Source organism: Eschrichtius robustus, chromosome 9 (assembly GCF_028021215.1).
Source record: "Eschrichtius robustus isolate mEscRob2 chromosome 9, mEscRob2.pri, whole genome shotgun sequence".
In the NCBI taxonomy this organism is placed as follows: Eukaryota; Metazoa; Chordata; class Mammalia; order Artiodactyla; family Eschrichtiidae; genus Eschrichtius; species Eschrichtius robustus.
In genome coordinates, this window is record NC_090832.1 from 57,011,308 (window position 1) to 57,030,000 (window position 18,693).

General features: G+C 34.0%; 1 pseudogene; it reads right to left on the reverse strand.

The window, feature by feature from the left end:
* Positions 1-135: 135 nt before the first annotated feature.
* On the reverse strand, positions 136-12,048 carry LOC137769143 (cerebral cavernous malformations 2 protein pseudogene; annotated as a pseudogene).
* Positions 12,049-18,693: the final 6,645 nt, after the last annotated feature.

Below are 18,693 nucleotides of genomic sequence, written 5' to 3' on the forward strand. Positions count from 1 at the left end.
CTGAGGCCCTTTGCGGTACTGGGGCCCCAGGGCAGCCAACTGCTGGGTCTCCTGGGAGGAAAGCTGGGTGTACTGCGTCAGTGCAGAGGCCATCAGCAGCTAGGGGTCCAGCGCTCTGAGCGCTCTCATTGGTGGTCAGGGCACTCTGCGACGTCCACACGCAGGAGGCCAGGCAAGGTGCCGCCTGTGCATGCACTTACCTAGGAAGGTGCCTGCTTCAGCCTCGTGGGGTCCTCTAATGTTCACTTTTGTGAGAAAACCTGTCATTTTTGTGATGGGACAGAAGTGGTGGTAGGTATCGAGACCCCTTCCAATATTGCTCTGCCCTGAAAGTCCATGGTGGACTCCACATAAAGTATGTGGAAGACTTGGTGGAATGGGAGCCAGGATCACCAGGCAACTGGCCTCCACAGGCCCCACTCTGCTCTCGGACACGGAGCCTTCCCTGAGGCCTCTGGAACTTTCCACAGACAGACTCGGGCTGAAGGAATGCCAGGGTCCTGGGCTCTTCAGTCTCACCAGGTGCAAGGCGTCATACTGGAGGTGGGAGATGGAGACAGTGTCATGGATAGGACCTGAGATGGTGTCCTGCTTGTCCCTCCAGGCCATTGTAGGCGGACAGGCTAGTCATGGCATCGTGCTTGGAGAGCTGGTGGGCTCTTTGCACCATCAGTGAAGTGCAGGATTTCCTTACTACTGGAGGCAGTCAGGTGTCCTGGTACATATTGTACGTTAAGTGACCTCAGCGCTTCACTTCCTTCTCCGGGTACTGGCTCAGCAGTACGTGGGGCTTGGCGCACTTGGCAGGGACAGCACCACTGTGTCCAGGTCTTTCTGTCACCTTCACCTAAGCTTTCTCGTCTCCATATTTTCACCTTTTATGAATACTCATTTAAATGGCAACACAATTCCAGGTTTCTTGATTTTCTTGCCCCCTCTTCCATGTCTCCGCAAGCGGCCGCAGGTCAAAATTGAGTGAGATTAGCATAAATTTTATTCATCAAATTAATACATTAACCATGTCTCAATTCAGTGTTTTGTCCTAGTCATAGAGAGGAGGATTTGGGGCTTTATTATAAGGAGTACAGTTTTTACAGATCTTATATACAAAAGGCAGTTGATAGCAGTTTGCATGTTTGGTAGTTTATAAAGTTAAAAACTCCACAGTTCAGGAGTTCTGTACCATTTTGTCTTTAATTTCATTTTAAGTATACAGATTTAATCTATTCATGGGCATAATAAAACTAACACACTGAGGCACACAAAAGATTTTTTGTAACAAATTTAAAAGACATTCTTAGATATCAATATTTACTATGATAGATTTTACATTTTTTCCAGATGTTAAGCAATAATATGTAGAAAAGTTTTTAAAAAACTGATGAATTAATATGTTGCTACTAAACCTGAACTACCAAGTATCTAAAATTCATTGACAGAAATAGTATTAAGTTATACATTTTAATTTTACTTAACAGGATAATATGCATAATTTCCTCTTCCATTGAAGTCCCCCAACAATTAAGTCTAGTAAACTGAGAAAGAATGAGGCACTATTTAAATAAAATAACTCAGATAATTCAAAATTATATCAACATATTATAGTTTCTATTTAAATTTTTTCCAACATTAATAGAAATACTTTTATCTCAGGAAAAAAATTTATTATAACCTTTCCAATTTTTTTCTCTGCTATGTAATTTAGATTCAAATTTTTAATGAAAATTATAAAACTTAAAGATTTTTTCATCTTTAAATAAGACATTACCCAATATTGACAATGATGTTTAAAATAAAATGGTAAAAATTTTAAATTAAAATTATAATGATGTTAAGCAGTACATATTTAGTGTTTGAATAGTTATGTCTAAGAGTAGTTCATTATTACACATTTGTGAGTCATTTCAAATCCTCCTGATTCCAAAACATTTCTGTGGTTTTATTGACATCATTCACCAGGAATTTATAATATAATTTACAGTTTTTGTATATTTCTGTAGTTTTTTCATTATACTCTGATTTTTTAATATCAATGAAATTTTCCATCATGTTATATATGTGTCTATGCAGTCTTTTATTTAAACGAACAAAATAATTATCATTTTAATGTTGAAGAATTACTTCAATTACTTTAAATAATTTTATAGAAATATGTAATTTCAAAACATTTTTCCGTGTCTACAATTTTGCTTTAGTAAACTCACTATAATTTAAGTAGTAAATGTGTACTTTGATGCTATACATTTATGCGATAAAACTTTTCCTGACAGAAAATTTTTTTTACTCTATGAATATGTTAATAAAAAGTAAAAATATGTCTGAACAGATGCTTATAAAAATAATTCTTAAGACAGTCTATGAATAAAATATAAATTCAGAGTATTTTCAATCATACTGGTTATATTTTACTTTCAAAATTGGAATGTGGTATCTTCATTAATTTGTCTTAGTGATGTAGAGAAGAGCATAAAAATACTTTTCAGAGTATTTTTACATATACCATATTGGAAATCAGGGATCATAAACAATATGGAAATTCTCATGGCATTCTGTTTTTTCATTTAAACTCTCCACATATGTTATTACCTTACAAAGAGTGCTATTTCATCTAAATGTTTCACCCTATTTGTTTACTAACCATTTTAAATTGGTTATGGTTAATTTCTTTATTTTCATTTTATCTACTAAAAAAGCAAATAAATACATACAAGAGTTCAAAGATAATATATGATTTTGGAAACATTTTCCAAAGAAACCTGTTCTAAGGATCAAACCACTGAATGCTCAACCTTGAACATAATGCAGATAGCTAAGCATAATGCAGTTTTTCAAATTTGGAATTTTTCAGTAGTACATGTAAGAGGTGTGTGTATGAAGAAGGGACCAAAAGTAATGAAAAGCCAAAATTTGATAAGTGTCCAGAGAATTCAAATTCCTGTAGTCAGTTATTATTACTTTAATTTATTCCTGACATAAGCCTTGGGCCACATCTAGGACTATCAAGATCTCTCTTGCATGCTTAAGATTGGTTTAAAAGTAATTTGCAATCCTGCTGGCCTCTGTTAAAATGTTTCTGCATAGAAGCCCTAAGGTCAGGGGAGTCATACTGGAGTATGTGTAGGATAGAGCTGATTTTCAGCTGGTCTGGGAAAATTCTATCCTTATCTCTGGGGATACTGGAGGTTGGCTTTGACCAAGATAAGCACTGTGGGATTTATCATGCGTAGTTTAAAGTCTAAAAATCTCCTAGATACTCCTAGGGCTTGGTTTACTGATGGTTTTTACCTGGTATAGCCTATGAGCTATGGCAATGTTTAACTACATTGCCAGACATGTGTAATCGCCCTTCCTTACTTCTGCCTTGAGTGCTCATGAGACCCAGATTCCTTGCACAGATCTTGATGGCTCAACTGATGTTGAAGCCTGACCCATGTGCATTAAGGATTCTGGGGAGATTGTACCTGAATATATTTCAGACCTCCAAAACTTGCCTGTACTCTCTTTCTATTGTTATGTCTTATTGATTCTTTCACCTTTAAATAAAGAGCATTATGTGAGTATGCTTTGGGAAGCCTCGTGAGTCCTTTGAAACATCCAAACTTGGGAAATCTGTGTAGTATTTAATTCAACTTTTCTTGCTCAGGACTAGGGTGAGGCCAGGCAAGAGCCTAGGACACAAAATTTAAGGAGGCACTCACTTTCAAGAATCTGAGAGTACCTCCTTTAATTCTGTACCTCATTTCTTATCCTAGTCCAAGACCTGCTATCTTTATAGTCTCAAGTATCTTTCCTATTAAATACTTAGGATAACTCAGATTTAGACTTCTAGCAACGTGTCTTTATTGTCTTTCCTGCCTTTGTGTTATTACCAAGGTAATCTTTATAAATTTTCAACCACTTCTTCATTTAAATCTATTGATATCATATCTATTAATCCTCTCAACACCACTGCCATTAAAACAATTTTAAACACTCTGTTGAAATAAATAATGCTAAAATTTTAGTGAGAAAAAAATTGTTTAGAACCTGCCTCAATGATTTTGTTAATTCTAGAATCCTTTATTTAATGGCTGAATCTAGATACTATTCAGCCATTAAACAAAGGAAATTCTGCCATTTGCAACAACATAGATGAACAACATAGGGCATTGTGGTTTTTGTTTCTGATCCAGAAGTTTGATGCTAATGATGGCAATATCTTGCACAGTCAAATGGTTCGGAACACTTGGGCAAACTATTCAGTGTAGAATTCTACACATTAGAGAGTAGTTTAAAGACTTGAACTACAAATAATCCTCTTCAAGGTAAGAACATTAACATCAGGTCTATAGCACTTGTTAAAATATGCACATAATATTTAGTTGATGATTACTGTGTATTAAAATAGAAAATATAATAAACTGTAAGAGTTTATAAAAAATGTCACATATGCAGAGTATTACAGACAATTTCAAGTTTGAAATATTCTTTGTAACCTCTGTTGATATCCTTCTTGAGTTAGTCTCTACAAGGATTCATAAACCTAAGAGATTCATTTTAATTGTGGTGGCATTTTCCCACCATGAGCTAGTCCATTAAAATCACATTGAATGAGATTGCAGGTAAAGTGCTCAGCTGTTGGTTAATTCTTAAGCCAAGATAAAATCATTTAACTCCACATATCCTGCTATGATCTAAAGTAACTATCTCAAACACTAGTCAGTGAAATGTGAAACTGTTAAGTACTTTTCTTGGAGGCTTGATATCTAGCACAGTAATATATTTTCAATTTAGAAGAACATTCAGAATAAAATATTTCCGTTTTTTATTTTTAGTAATCTATTTAATTCTTAAAATAATTTAATATTACAGTTTACTTCAACCTTTTTTTCCCCTAGTAAGAAAGCAAGGATTTTTGAAATTATATCTTTATTTCCTAAATACTAATTTCCCATATAGCCCATCATTTGTCAATGACAAAGTATTTCACATTGATAGAGATTCATTTAAATATATCATGCTTGATACTCATATTCATGATACATAGAATAGTATTCTGATATCTAGATTAGATTATTCTTATCCATGAAGAGTTTTATATCCCCAAAGCACTCATAACACAGATATAAAGTCTAATTGTTAACTATATATTAATTTTATAAACATGTTATGTATTCAATCTTCATTTTTATTATAATGTTTACAGTGCACTGTTACATAAAACACAGAGTAAGTATGGAACAATGACATGGATTTTGGAAGCACTAGCTAATTTTCAAACTTCAGTGTATATTTTCTTGGTAAACTTTGTCAAAAATTTTTCCTCCTTGAGTATCAGTTTCTTCATCTAAAATGGGAATACTACCATACAGGAATATTTTAAGGTTAGGCTTCCTATTTTGCAAATCATAAGATATTACAGCAATATAAGTGAAACTCATGGAATAAATTACATATAAAAGTAAACAAAAGGAAAAAATTATCCTAATAGACAAAATTTATTGAATCCAGTTATATGTGGCTGATGAGCTACATTAATGTTTCAGTCTTGATTCATAAACTAAATAAAATGTATATATGAACTTCCATCTTCCACCATGATTTTAGAAATCTGGAGGAAGTGTTGCTAGCACTCTTTCATAAAAAAAGAATAGAACAAACAATTTCATTAACAGATGAATATATATATATAGATCTAGATACTATTCAGCCATTAAATAAAGGAAATCCTGCCATTTGCGACAACATAGATGAACCTTGAGGATATTATGCTGAATGGAATAAGTCAGAGAAAGACAAACACTGCATAATCTCACTTATATATGGAATCTGAAAAAACAAATGAATAAAAACAGAGATCAAGATGGTGGTTGCCGGAGGTGTGGGTTAGGGTAGGATAATGGATGAAAGTGGTCAAAATGTACAATGTCCAGTTATAAGATAAATAAAATTTGGGGATGTAGTGTACAACATGATGACTACAGGTAACAATACTGTACTATATATTTGAAAATTGCTAAGAGACTAGATTTTAAAAGTTCTCATCACAGGAACAAACAATTTTAAGTATGTGAAGTGATTGATGGTAACTAAACTTATTGTGGTAATCATTTCACAACATATGCATATATCAAACCATCTTGTTGTACACCTTAAACTTATACAATGTTATAAGTCGACTGTATTTCAGTAAAACAGGATAAAGAAAATTCCAAATACTGATGAAAGAAATTAAAAAAAAAAAAAAAAAGCCTAGTTAAATGGAGAAAAAAAACCCTTACTGATGGATTTAAAGATTCAATATCACTAATATACTAGTCTTCCCCATTTGATGTATAGAGCCAATGGAATTCCAATCAAATTCCCACCATATTTTTGGACCTTGAATAGCCTTAACAACTTTTCAAAAAGAAAAATAGGGCTTCCCTGGTGGCGCAGTGGTTAAGAATCCGCCTGCCAACGCAGGGGACACGGGTTTGAGCCCTGGTCCGGGAAGATCCCACATGCCGCAGAGCAGCTAAGCCCATGTGCCACAACTACTGAGCCTGCGCTCTAAAGCCTGTGAGCCACAACTACTGAGCCTGCCTGCTGTGACTACCGAAGCCCATGTGCCTAGAGCCCGTGCTCTGCAACAAGAGAAGCCACCGCAATGAGAAGCCCGTGCATCACAACGAAGAGCAGCCCCCTCTCGCCACAACTAGAGAAAGCCTGCGCCCAGCAACGAAGACCCACCGCAGCCAAAAATGAATAAGTAGATTTATAAAAAAAGAAAAGAAAAATAAATATGAAAGATTCAGAGTACCCACTTTCAAATCTTATTATAAAGTTATGGTAATCAAGACTATACACAGGAAGAACTAAGGGATTTTTTTTTTCCTTTCTTTTTTATCACAGTGAGAAGCTGGTGGGGATCCCAAAGGTAAAACTCATGGAATTTTGGTGGCCTCCCTAACACTGGGATCCCCAGAGGTCATAACTTTCAAGATACTCCACACTGAGCTTCCAGCAGTTCTTCAATTACACTTTAAGTCTGCCTACTTGTACTGGTGCCAGAAGTGGCTTCTGCTCCAAGTAAGTTGTGATTTTCTGTGATTCTCCATATCTGAGTCTATTCCGGTTTGTGGGCAGAAGCTTGCCCTTTGACCTCAATTCTCTGAGTTGTTTTTCAGCTTGTTTAGCATTTTTTATTGTGAGGATGGAAGTGCTAACATCCACACTATTTACATGTCAGAGCAGAAATATAGGCATTTATTTTTTAGAAACAAAATAGTCAAAGAGACTTAAAGTTTTCAAAAATGTTATTCTATGGAAAATATTTTTCAGTGTATCGCAAAAGCTAATCATTGAATGAACGTTCCTAACTGATTTGGTGTTATATGTATTAATCACAGGTATACCTAAGAAAGCTACACAATGTGGAAAGTGCTACTGTAGTTTGTTGACTATCTGGAAAATTGAATCTAATTTGCTGATTCATTAAAAATTTTTAAAAATTATCTATTCTATGCAAGTTCAAAGGGACTATTGCCATTGCACCAGATTTTTCTTATATATGTATACATAATCCCCAATCTTAGAATCATCTTCAAATGCTTTACATTTTATCTCTGCCCAGACATCTTTTATTTACCCTCAAGGGATTTTATTTTATTTTTTAATGTGCAAAGATGGTGTTAAAGTGAAATTCTTAGTTAAGAATGAAGTAGAATGTTCAATTCTTCATTGGTAACATATCTCCACCTACCCCAATTTAAAGAAAATCATAATCATATCAGGAGAAGAGAAAACAGTTCTGAGATCTTCACAGATACTGAGGGGATTGGTAGTTTTCTGCTAAAGCAGGGATACCCATGCTATTCTGGATATCAGAACTATCAACAGCCATAGCAAGACTGATTGTAGTCTTTGAGCCATAGAATATATTTGGAGAGCTGACCATTATGAGCTTTAGAGAAAAAGCCATATAGTCAATAATGGTTACATTTTAAATTTTACACACACACACACACACACACACACACACACACATTGGTTTAGGAAAATTGAAACAGAGTATTTTGCCTTCTTAAAATAATATTCCTATTATCAGCTTCTCTTATTAGTATTGATAAAATCTTCTCTTATTAGTATCTATACCAATAATAATTATGTAATTGTCACATAGAACTTGTTTTACCTAGTGTAGTTTCTTGATATTCCAAATTAGACTATGTAACGCCAAACCTTTCTAAAATTCAGAAATGATCAAACCCACTCCCAAGAGGCCAAACTAAAATCCAAAATTCTTGGCCAGTCATTCAAGTCTTAATGATCAGATTTCTGGTAACCTTAAGTTATATAGTGAAACTACAATTCACATACACCATGTACACCCATTCTGAAATATATGTTCTTCCTTATACCTAACTCAAATTTATTAGACGTTTTTTGTAATAATAAAATTGGGTTGTTTTCTTTATATAGATCTTAAACAATGTTCTTTACTGTTATTTCTAGGTATTTTATAGTTGGTGTTGCTGTTGAAATGTGGAATCATTTTCCATTAAATTTTCTGTTTAATGCATAAAGATATTTGTGTATATTTATCTAATCTCTGGACATTTTAATAACATTATTTTGGAAGGTTAGGTTGATTTCCTTTTGTTTCATAGGTCAACAATTATTATATCTCTATCCCTCTATAGATAGAGTTTCAGTTTCAAGTCAAGGGAATTTAATCTAATCCAATCTAATACAAAATTTCAAGAAAAGGAGTTCAATTCTCTCAGTTTTCTAGGTAGGCCATGCTCCCTATAGCAATTATATCTTCCGAAGAATTTTTTAGAGAGACATTTTCACTTGATGGTTTTCTAAGCCTATTAGTCCAAAATGACATGTATAGAGCAAATAATTTATTTAGAAATCATCTCAGGAGCACAATGAGGGACTAGGGGAGTGATATAATCATTCAAGGGTATGATAGTAATTAAGTTAACACATTGGAAAAATAGGGTTTTATCCCACTAGTGACCCTCGGAGAGACTTATAAAATTCACCTCAGAATTATCCCACCTAAAGTCAAAAAAGTTGTGGTATTTACCCATCACCTCCTTCCTTCATTATTTGAGGGCTTCTCCTGGGATTGTCAGCTCTTAGGCACTTATAGACCGTAAATTTTCACCATCAGAGATGCTTTTAGTTGGATACATACCAGTATTTGGAATAGGAAACCATCAGTAATTATGTTTTGCTACATTTCACTTCTTGCAGAATTCAGATCCACTTTCTTTACTTACTGATTCACTGATGCTTGTAGCCAGTTGCAGTTTTAAAAGAGGATAATTGAAGAAACCGTTGGGAAGTTAGTTTCCTGTATGCAGTTCATCCTGTGGCCATAGTTTATATATATCATCTCTCTCTTCTACCTCTCATTCTGGATTTCCTACAACCTCAATCAGTACTTCTGCTAATAAGTAGTTTGCCCAGTAAGATGACCCTGACTTCTTTCTCCAAGGTAACTGTGCTGTTGCCAGTTCCTGGTGCTTATAATTTTCTCTTTATGGTTATCTCCATAAATGGAAGCATGCACAAGCACACCAGTAAATCTCCGGAGATGCAGCCATATTCTTCCTTCTCCGATTTAATAGCAACAGCTCTATTTCATCATGAAAATCAGAGTCAATTACCTCTATCAAAGTAGGAATAATTTGTCTGTCTTCAGATTTTTGGTGCAAACTGTCCAAAGTAACCAGGTGTAGGTTATTGAACCCTTACTGTATTCCCAAGTAGAAAAGCCTGTCTCCAACAAATCAAAGCCCCAAGAAATTAAAACCTAAGAATTAAGTCAAAAATAAAATTTTAACACAGTCTAAAATAGTGGGGATAAATTCCCCAATGTGTCACTGAGAGGGGTTGTTATAATTTCCATTCCTAGGTTCCAGACCAATAATGTTGAAAAAGTATATTTAGTTCACACCAATATATTGAACTAACTTAGCCATTAAATGGACCTAGAATTTTTCCTCCTTTGATATCTGGTCTTAGGGAACTACCTGTAAAGTGTGAGGGATAAATATCAATGCAACAGATATAGATGACATGTGAGTCTAGGACACCTATTTATGTAATATACTTTGTCCTTTCTAATTGCCTGAGCTATACCTCAAAGACTCTCTTTCTATTGTATGATGAATTGGTATTAAGTCTACTCAAACTTATTATCTGGTATTTCAGAAAATATGCATTTCATTGTGGGCATCTTCATGTCCTCTAGTCACCGAAAGACTCAAGGCTAATGTCAAGGGCTTATGAGTCTATGATAGATCCAATAACTGAATTGGAGACTAATTCTCAGTTGCACAAATCATGACACTGCTTGAGAATCCCAGAAGTCTGTGCTATAAATATCCACATGGTGCCCTGATTTCTGTAGATGTTTTTCTAGCATCATGGCATCTACAAAGCCATATGGTTCAAGTGACAGTACTACTTAGTACCATAATTTGAAATGGATACAGTTTCCTCTCTTGCTATTGACCTACTCAAAGCCCCAAAATTGATTCAGTTTTTGTCAATATGGATGACATACATGATGTTCTGTACATTGACTACAGGATCTAGCCTTCTTCATACTTTACTGTGACAGAGAAGGAACATTAATATAGCTCTAAGGCTAGTAAATGTGTACTGCTGTCTGTCCTAAAGGATTGTAAATGGCTTCTGATTCCCATTCTGGGTTGGGGTTGATCATAACACACCAATAGCCATTTGCCAAGGTTCAGCGTTGTGTGATATGTTTCAGTAAGATACTACATTCATTACAGCAGCTATGATTGTGGCTATCAAATGGTTAAAGTTAGAATACACCACTGTCATCTGCTTTGATCTATCTGCTTTTTCAGGGGCCAAAGTATTGAATTAAGTGGGGATATGACAGGGACTATCATCCTTGCATCCTTTAGGTTTGTGAAGTTTGCACTGTACTGTGCCATTTCACTGAGTGTTGCTGTTGGTACTCTATTTTGAGTAGGGGTAAGAGGTATCGTGGATTTCTATTGAGCCTTTTCTACAATAATGGCTCTGAAATCCACAAGTCAAGAAAACAAAATGAGATTCTGAGAGCACTTACCTATATTCACCTTGATCATGCATTCAGAGACCATAGAAATAGCCTAGGTCAACAGACCTACTGGAAAAATTATGAGATGGAGTTGGACTGGAATTTGAATTATCACTCTAAACAGGGGGTGAAGGGATGAGAAGGGCTCATGACTTTTGGATTCCCTGGTATCAGTTCAGTGTCAGCTTAAACTCTGCATCCAATATCCCTGTGAAGATCTGAGTATTCAATTTTCCCAGTATTTAGTTACTATGAGAAACAGCTGTCAGCTCCTTTGGAGAAAAAATATTGACCAGTATGGTATATGCTTCCTGTGGGATTATAGGGCCTTTCTTCAAGGTGACCCAGCCTCCCATTAAACCAATGAGCTCTAGGTCTCAGAAGCAGTTTACATCTGAAAACTGGCACAGCCAGAGTTCTTTCTGGTATTATATGTCAGGAAATATTTGTATGGAGTCCACATCCGTCTTGCCTCCTGAAGCACCATGTTTTCTTCAAATTATCACAGATCCCTGTAGGTCAGGTTGCTGTGGATTATATTCTGTCCTTGCTATCCATCACATTCATTGTATGTACCTCTTACCACTAAGTGTTGCCAGTTAGTCTGAGCTATTCTGAAATGCTCTCATTCCCACTGATAACAGGGAGATTAATTTCAGAGCAGCATAACATACATCAACCCTGGTCTACAGTGATGCTGAGGAAAAAGAGATAAAGACAAAGAGAGACACAGATACACGGAGAGAGACCCAGAGAGAGAGAGAAGGAAGGGAGAGATTGAGATTTTAAGGAATTGTCCCACACATTTACAGAGGCTTGGAAAGTTCAAAATCTGCATGGTGGATTGGTGAGTTGTAGACCAGAGAAGAGCTGCAGTTCGAGTCCAAAGGCAGTCTTCCAGCAAAATTCCCTCTTTTTCCAGAAATGGCATCTTTTTCTATTAAGACCTTTGACTGAGTGGACAAGGCCATCTTGATTTGAGTGTTCATTTCATCTAAAAATTACCTTCACAGAAACATCTAGAATAATGTTTGACCACATATCTGGGTGTCATAACATAGCCAAGTTAACACATGGAATGAGATGAACAATCACAGGTGATGAAAGCATGAATTCTGAAACCATATTTTTTCTCGGTTCATAATCCATTTAGTTTTTCCACTTTATGACTATAGACAACCTACTTCATTTTCCTGTAATTCAAATGTTTCATTCATAAAATGTGGATAAGAATAGCATCTATTTTTAGAGGATAAATATGAAGATTAAAGGAGTTAATATGAATAAAGTTCTTAACACTGTGTATAGTACACAGTAAATGCTCCAAAAATGGTATCTCTGATTGTTGTTAACAGTTTAGAAGAAGATACCTTTGGAAAACTTTTCTGCAGACTAAATGTCAAGTTTTGATATAATTGTTTTACTAATTCCATATGATTAATTCATTGACTTTAAGCCTCTGTGTGATTTATCCTTATCTTGATGTAGCTTATACTTAAGTGTATAGAAACAATTTGTCTAAGGAAGCAAGTGGAGCTAAATATTTTAGGAAATTATTCTTCAACAATTAATTCCATGCTTAATTGTATTTCTATTAGTATAGTTATTTTTTATTCTAATTTAAAATTTATAATCATGTAGTTAATTTCATAGTGACTTTTCAAGTTATTAAAATATAATTGTGAATTATACATTTTATTTAATAATACCCCCATAATTTTGACTAAATCAACTTTATAATTTTTATTAGAATGTATTTTTAAAATTTCCTACTCAATTTTATTTGTAGAAGGAGGGATAAATAGTGTTTAAATATTTCAATTATTTTTATTTATACTAATACATTTCTTTCTGCCTTAAGCTTTATTATTCTGCTTGTTTTCATAAAAACTTTTACTGTTTCTGATAAACTGTTTTATATTTAGCTTATTTTCATGATCCTTCCATATTTAATCACTGCTCGTAATTCTTGACACTTCTCATGAGTTTTGCCGCATAAATTACCCACCTTTATTACTTTGCATTGTCTAGTATTTTCATTTCTTATTAGAAAAATGTTATTCAAGAACAGGTAGTTTTAGAGACTGGAAGATTAATTTCTATTTTTGTTGCTTTATGGTCAGAGAATACAGACTTTTTTTTGCATAAACATTCTTCATATTGCTGGAAACCTTTGGTTAATTTCCAGATTTTCAACAAAGTTCATTGTGACAGTTTTTGCCAGTTTTCTCACTGTTTTTATGGAGGATAGAATTTATGGAGAGCCTTGCACTTTCATTTTCATTGATGTCACTCTTTCACTTTATAATTTTTTCTTTCTATTAATTTTTGAGGATATTTAAAATATTCTGTATACAATTCCTTTGTCATATAGGATCTTTGCAAAAAAAAAAGTTTCTTGGCTTCTCATTTTTAACATAGTCTTTAGGAGAGTAAAAGCTTTATAATATTTAATGCAATTCAATTTATTAGGATTTTATCTTCATAGTTTGTGAATTTGGTATTTCTTTGTGCAAGACTGTGAGAACTTTTTCCTGTGTTTGATTCTAAAAAGTTATTGTTTTTCTCTACACATTGACATGGACCACCCATTTTGTGTTAGTTTTTATATACATTGTGAAAATTAAATCTAAGTTTATTTTAGAGTATATATGTCCAATTATTCTAACACCATTTACTGAAAGTGTTAGTATTTATATATTGCAATACTTTTACATTGTTGTCAAAAGTTATTTGGCCATACTTGTTTGGGCATATTCTGTTTCTGATTTGTTCTGTTCATCTATGTGTTTATCTTCTTTACCAATAACACAGAGTAAGTCTTTAAACAGATATCTATTTTTAGGTATTTTATTCTATTCTGTCTACTTTGGCTTTTTACATAAATTTTAGATTCACATTGTAAATATGTACAGAATCCTTGCTGATTTTATAAATTAAGTTGTAGAGAATTGACGTCCTACTAGATTGAGTCTCTCAATTCATTAATAAGTTATGTCTCGCCATAATTCAGGTCGTTCATTTATTTCATCACATTTTTCCATTTTAAACATGCAGTGCCTGTACCTTATTTTATGAGAGACTGTACCAGATAGGTTTTTTAATTATCATTTTAGTTTTAAATTATTAGCACATAGAAATATGATTTGTGTGTATTCTATTCCTCTATTTGCAAGCATGCAAAACCAACTTATTAATAGTAGGAGGATTTTTTTTTTGGTAGATTCCTTGGTATTTTAATTTAAAAAAAATTTTTTTTAATTTTTATATTTATTTTTGGCTGTGTTGGGTCTTTGTTTCTGTGCGAGGGCTTTCTCTAGTTGCGGCAAGTGGGGGCCACTCTTCATCACAGTGCACGGGCCTCTCACTATCGTGGCCTCTCCTGTTGCGGAGCACAGGCTCCAGATGTGCAGGCTCAGTAGTTGTGGTTCACCAGCCTAGTTGCTCCACGGCATGTGGGATCTTCCCAGACCAGGGCTCAAACCCGTGTCCCCTGCATTGGCAGGCAGATTCTCAACCACTGCGCCACCAAGGAAGCCCCTCCTTGGTATTTTTTATGTAGAAAACTGTGTCTTCTTCAAATAGGGACAGTTTATTTCTTCCTGTCTAATCTGCATGATTTTTACTTCTTTTTCATGCCTTATGGCAATGGTCTAAACTTCTAGTACAATGTTGAATAGGAATGGTGAGCATGAACATCCTTGCATAATTTGTGACACCAGGAAGACAGTATAAAGTAATTTACTCTTAAGTATCTTATTGCTAAGAGTTTTATTGATGTCCCTTATTAAGTTGAGGGAGTTGTCTTCTATCCGTGGATTGACAAGAGTGTTTATCATAATTGAGGGTTGAATTTTGTCAAACTTTTTTCCTGTATTAATTGATATGATGATGTTCTTTTTCTTTTTCAGACTGTGAATATGGTTACTTTATTGATAGATTTTCAGATATTGAACCAGCTAACTTTCTTGAGATAAATCTTACTTGGTCATGGTATATAATGCTTGTATGTATTGATGGATTTTATTGGCTAATATTTTGTGGGGAATTTTTATGTGTATGTTCATCATAGTTTTATTTTTTGTTGTTCTTTTTTTGTTGTTTTGTTGTTTCTTGATTCTTTATCTTTTTTTTGTACTGTTTTTGTGTGGAGTATTGGAGTAATGCTGGCCAAGTGAAACGCTTTATATTTCTATTTTACAGAAGAGATTTTTTGTTTAATTGCTGCTATTTCTTCTTTAAGATTTTGACAGTTTTTATGTCACATTTTAAAAATATGTAAAATGTGACATCAAAAACATAAAACATGGGATGGGGGAGTAAAAATGTAGAGCATTAGAATATGTTCAAACTTACGTTATCAACAAAATGAACTGTTAAAAATATAAGTTGTTATATGTAAGTTTCATGGTAACGACAAAGCAAAAACTATAGTAGATACACAAAAAAATAAAGAGAAAAGAGTCAAAGCATACTACTCAAGAAAGCCATCAAACTACCAAGTTAAAGCAAGAAAAGAACAGAGAGGAGCTAAAAAATAACCAGATAACATTAAGTACATACCTATCAACAATTACTTTAAATATGAATGGACTAAATTCTCCAATCAAAAGACATAGAGTAGCTGATAGATTAAAGATAAGCCACATCTGTATGCTGCCTACAAGAGACTCACTTCAGATTAAGGACACACACAGACTGAAAATGAAGGATAGAAATATATATTCCTTGCAAATGGAAATGTGAAGAAAGCTGGGGTAGCTATACTTATATGAGACAAAATAGACTTTAGTACAGAGACTGATATAAGAGAGAAAGAAAGGCATTACACAGTGATAAAGGGCTCAATCAAACAAGGGGATACAATGTTTGTAAATATTTATGCATCCAGTATGGGAGCACCTAAATATATAAAGCAAATATTAATTGACATAAAGGGAGAAATAGACAGCAATATAAGAATAGTGGGGATTTTAACACCCCACTTGCATCAGTGGATAGATCATACAGACAGAAAATCAATAAGGAGACATTGGCTTTAAATGACATGTAGGCCAGATGGACTTAACAGATATATACAGAAAATTTCATCCAAAAGCAACAGAATACACATTCCTCTCAAGTGCACATGGAATATTCTCCAAAATAGATCATATGTTAGGCAACAAAACAAATCCTAATATATTTGAGAAGATTGAAATCATATCATACATCTTCTCTGACCATAACGGTATGAAATTTAGAAATCAATTACAGGAGAAACCTGGAAAATTCATAAATGTGGAGATTAAACAATGTGCTACTGAACAACCACTGGGTCAAAGAAATCAAAATAGAAATCCAAAAATACATAAAGAAAAATGAAAATGGAAATACAACATACTAAAACTTATGGGATGCAGCCAATGCAGTTCTAAGAGGGAACCCTTCAAAACTCATTTTCCAGGCCATCGTTACCCTAATACCAAAACCAGACAAAGATGCCAATTACAGGCCAATTGAAAATTACAGACCAATATCCTTGATGAAACATACATGTAAACATTCTCAACAAAATATTAGCAAACCAAATTAAACAATACGTTGAAAGGATCATATACCACAGTCAAGTGAGATTTATTCCAGGGAAGCCTGGATGGTTCAACATCAACAAATAAATCAATATGATACACTACATTAATAAAATGAAGGATAAAAGTCATATGATTATCTCCATAGATGCATAAAGGCATTTTCCAAATTCAACATCCATTTATTGTAAAAACTCTCAATAAAGTGGGTATAGAGGGAACGTACCTCAACCTAATAAAGGCCATATATGAAAAGCCCACAGCCAACATCATGCTCAATGATGAAAAGCTGAAAACTTTTCCTGTAAGATCAGGAACAAGACAAGGATGGCTATCTCTCCACTTTTATTCAACACAGTCCTGGCCAGAGGAATTAGGCAAGGTAAAAAAATAAAAGGCATCCAAATTGGAAAGGAAGAAGTATAACTGTCACTATTTGCAGATGACATGATACTATATATAGAAAACTTAAAAGAAGTCACCAAAAACCTGTTAAAACTAATAAATGAATTCAGTAAAGTTGCAGGATACAGAATCATTATACAGAAATCTGTTGCATTTCTATACACTAATAACTATGAGAAAGAAAAAATAAGAAAACAATCCCACTTAAAATTACATCAAAAAGAATAAAACACCTAAGAATAAATTCAACCGAGGAAGTAAATGGCCTATATATTGAAAACTATAGTTATTGAAAGAAATTGAAGAATACACAAGTAAATGGAAAGATATTCCATGCTCATAAATTAAAGAACCAATATTGTTAAAATGTCCATACTACTCAAAGCAATCTACAGATTCATTGTAATCCCTATCAAAATTCCAGTGGCATTTTTCAAAGAACTAGAACAAATAATCCTAAAATTTGTATGGAACTACAAAAGACCACAAAGAGCCAACACAATCTTGAGAAAGAAGAACAATGCTGAAGGCATAATGCTCTCTGATTTTAAAATTATATTACAAAGCTGTAGTAATGAAAGGGTATGGTGATGGCATAAAAACATACATAGATCAATAGAACAGGATAGACAGCTCAGAAATGAATTCACACATATATGGTCAATTAATCTATGACAAAGGGGCCAAGAATATACAATGGGGAAAGGACAGTCTCTTCAATAAATCATGTTAGGAAAACTGAACATCCACATGTAAAGTAGTTAAATTAGACCACTATCTTACATCATACACAAAAATAAACTCAAAATGGATTAAAGACGTGAACTTAAGACCTTAAACCATAGAATCCCTAGAAAAAAAAAACACAGGTGATAAGCTCATTGACATAGGTCTTGGAAATGATTTTTTAGATCTGACACCAAAAGTAAAGGCAACAAAAAGAAAAATAAACAAGTAGGACTAGATCAAACTAAAAAGCTTCTGCACAGCAAGGGAAACCAACAAAATAAAAAGGCATTCTCTGCTTAATGGGAGAATATATTTGTAAATCATATATCTGATAAGGAGTTAATATCTAAAATTTATAAAGAACTCAGCTCAATAACAAAAAACCCCAACAAATAATCCAATTAAAAATGGGCAAACAATCTGAATAGAAATTTTTCCAAAGAAGATATGCAGATGGTGAACAGATACATGAAAATATGCTCAACATCATTAATGCTATGGGCAATGAAACTCAAAATCATAATGGAATATCGTCTCATACCTGTTAGAATGGCTAATCAAAAAGACAAGAAATAAAAAGTGCGGGCAAGGATGTGGAGAAAAGGGAGCCCTTATGCGCTGTTGGGAATGTAAACTGGTGCAACTGCTATGGAAAACCATATGGAAGTTTCCTCAAAAAATTAAAAATAGAACTACTCTATGATCCAGCAATTCAACTTCTGGGTATTTATCTGAAGAAAATGAAAACACTAATTTGAAAAGATATATGCACTCCCATGATCATTGCAGCATTATTGACAAGAGCCAAGATATGGAAACAACCTAAGTGTCCATGGAAGTATGAAAGCATAAAGAAACTGTGATTTATTTTCATGCTTCTACCTCTATCCTGAGGCTAATATGTGAAGAACA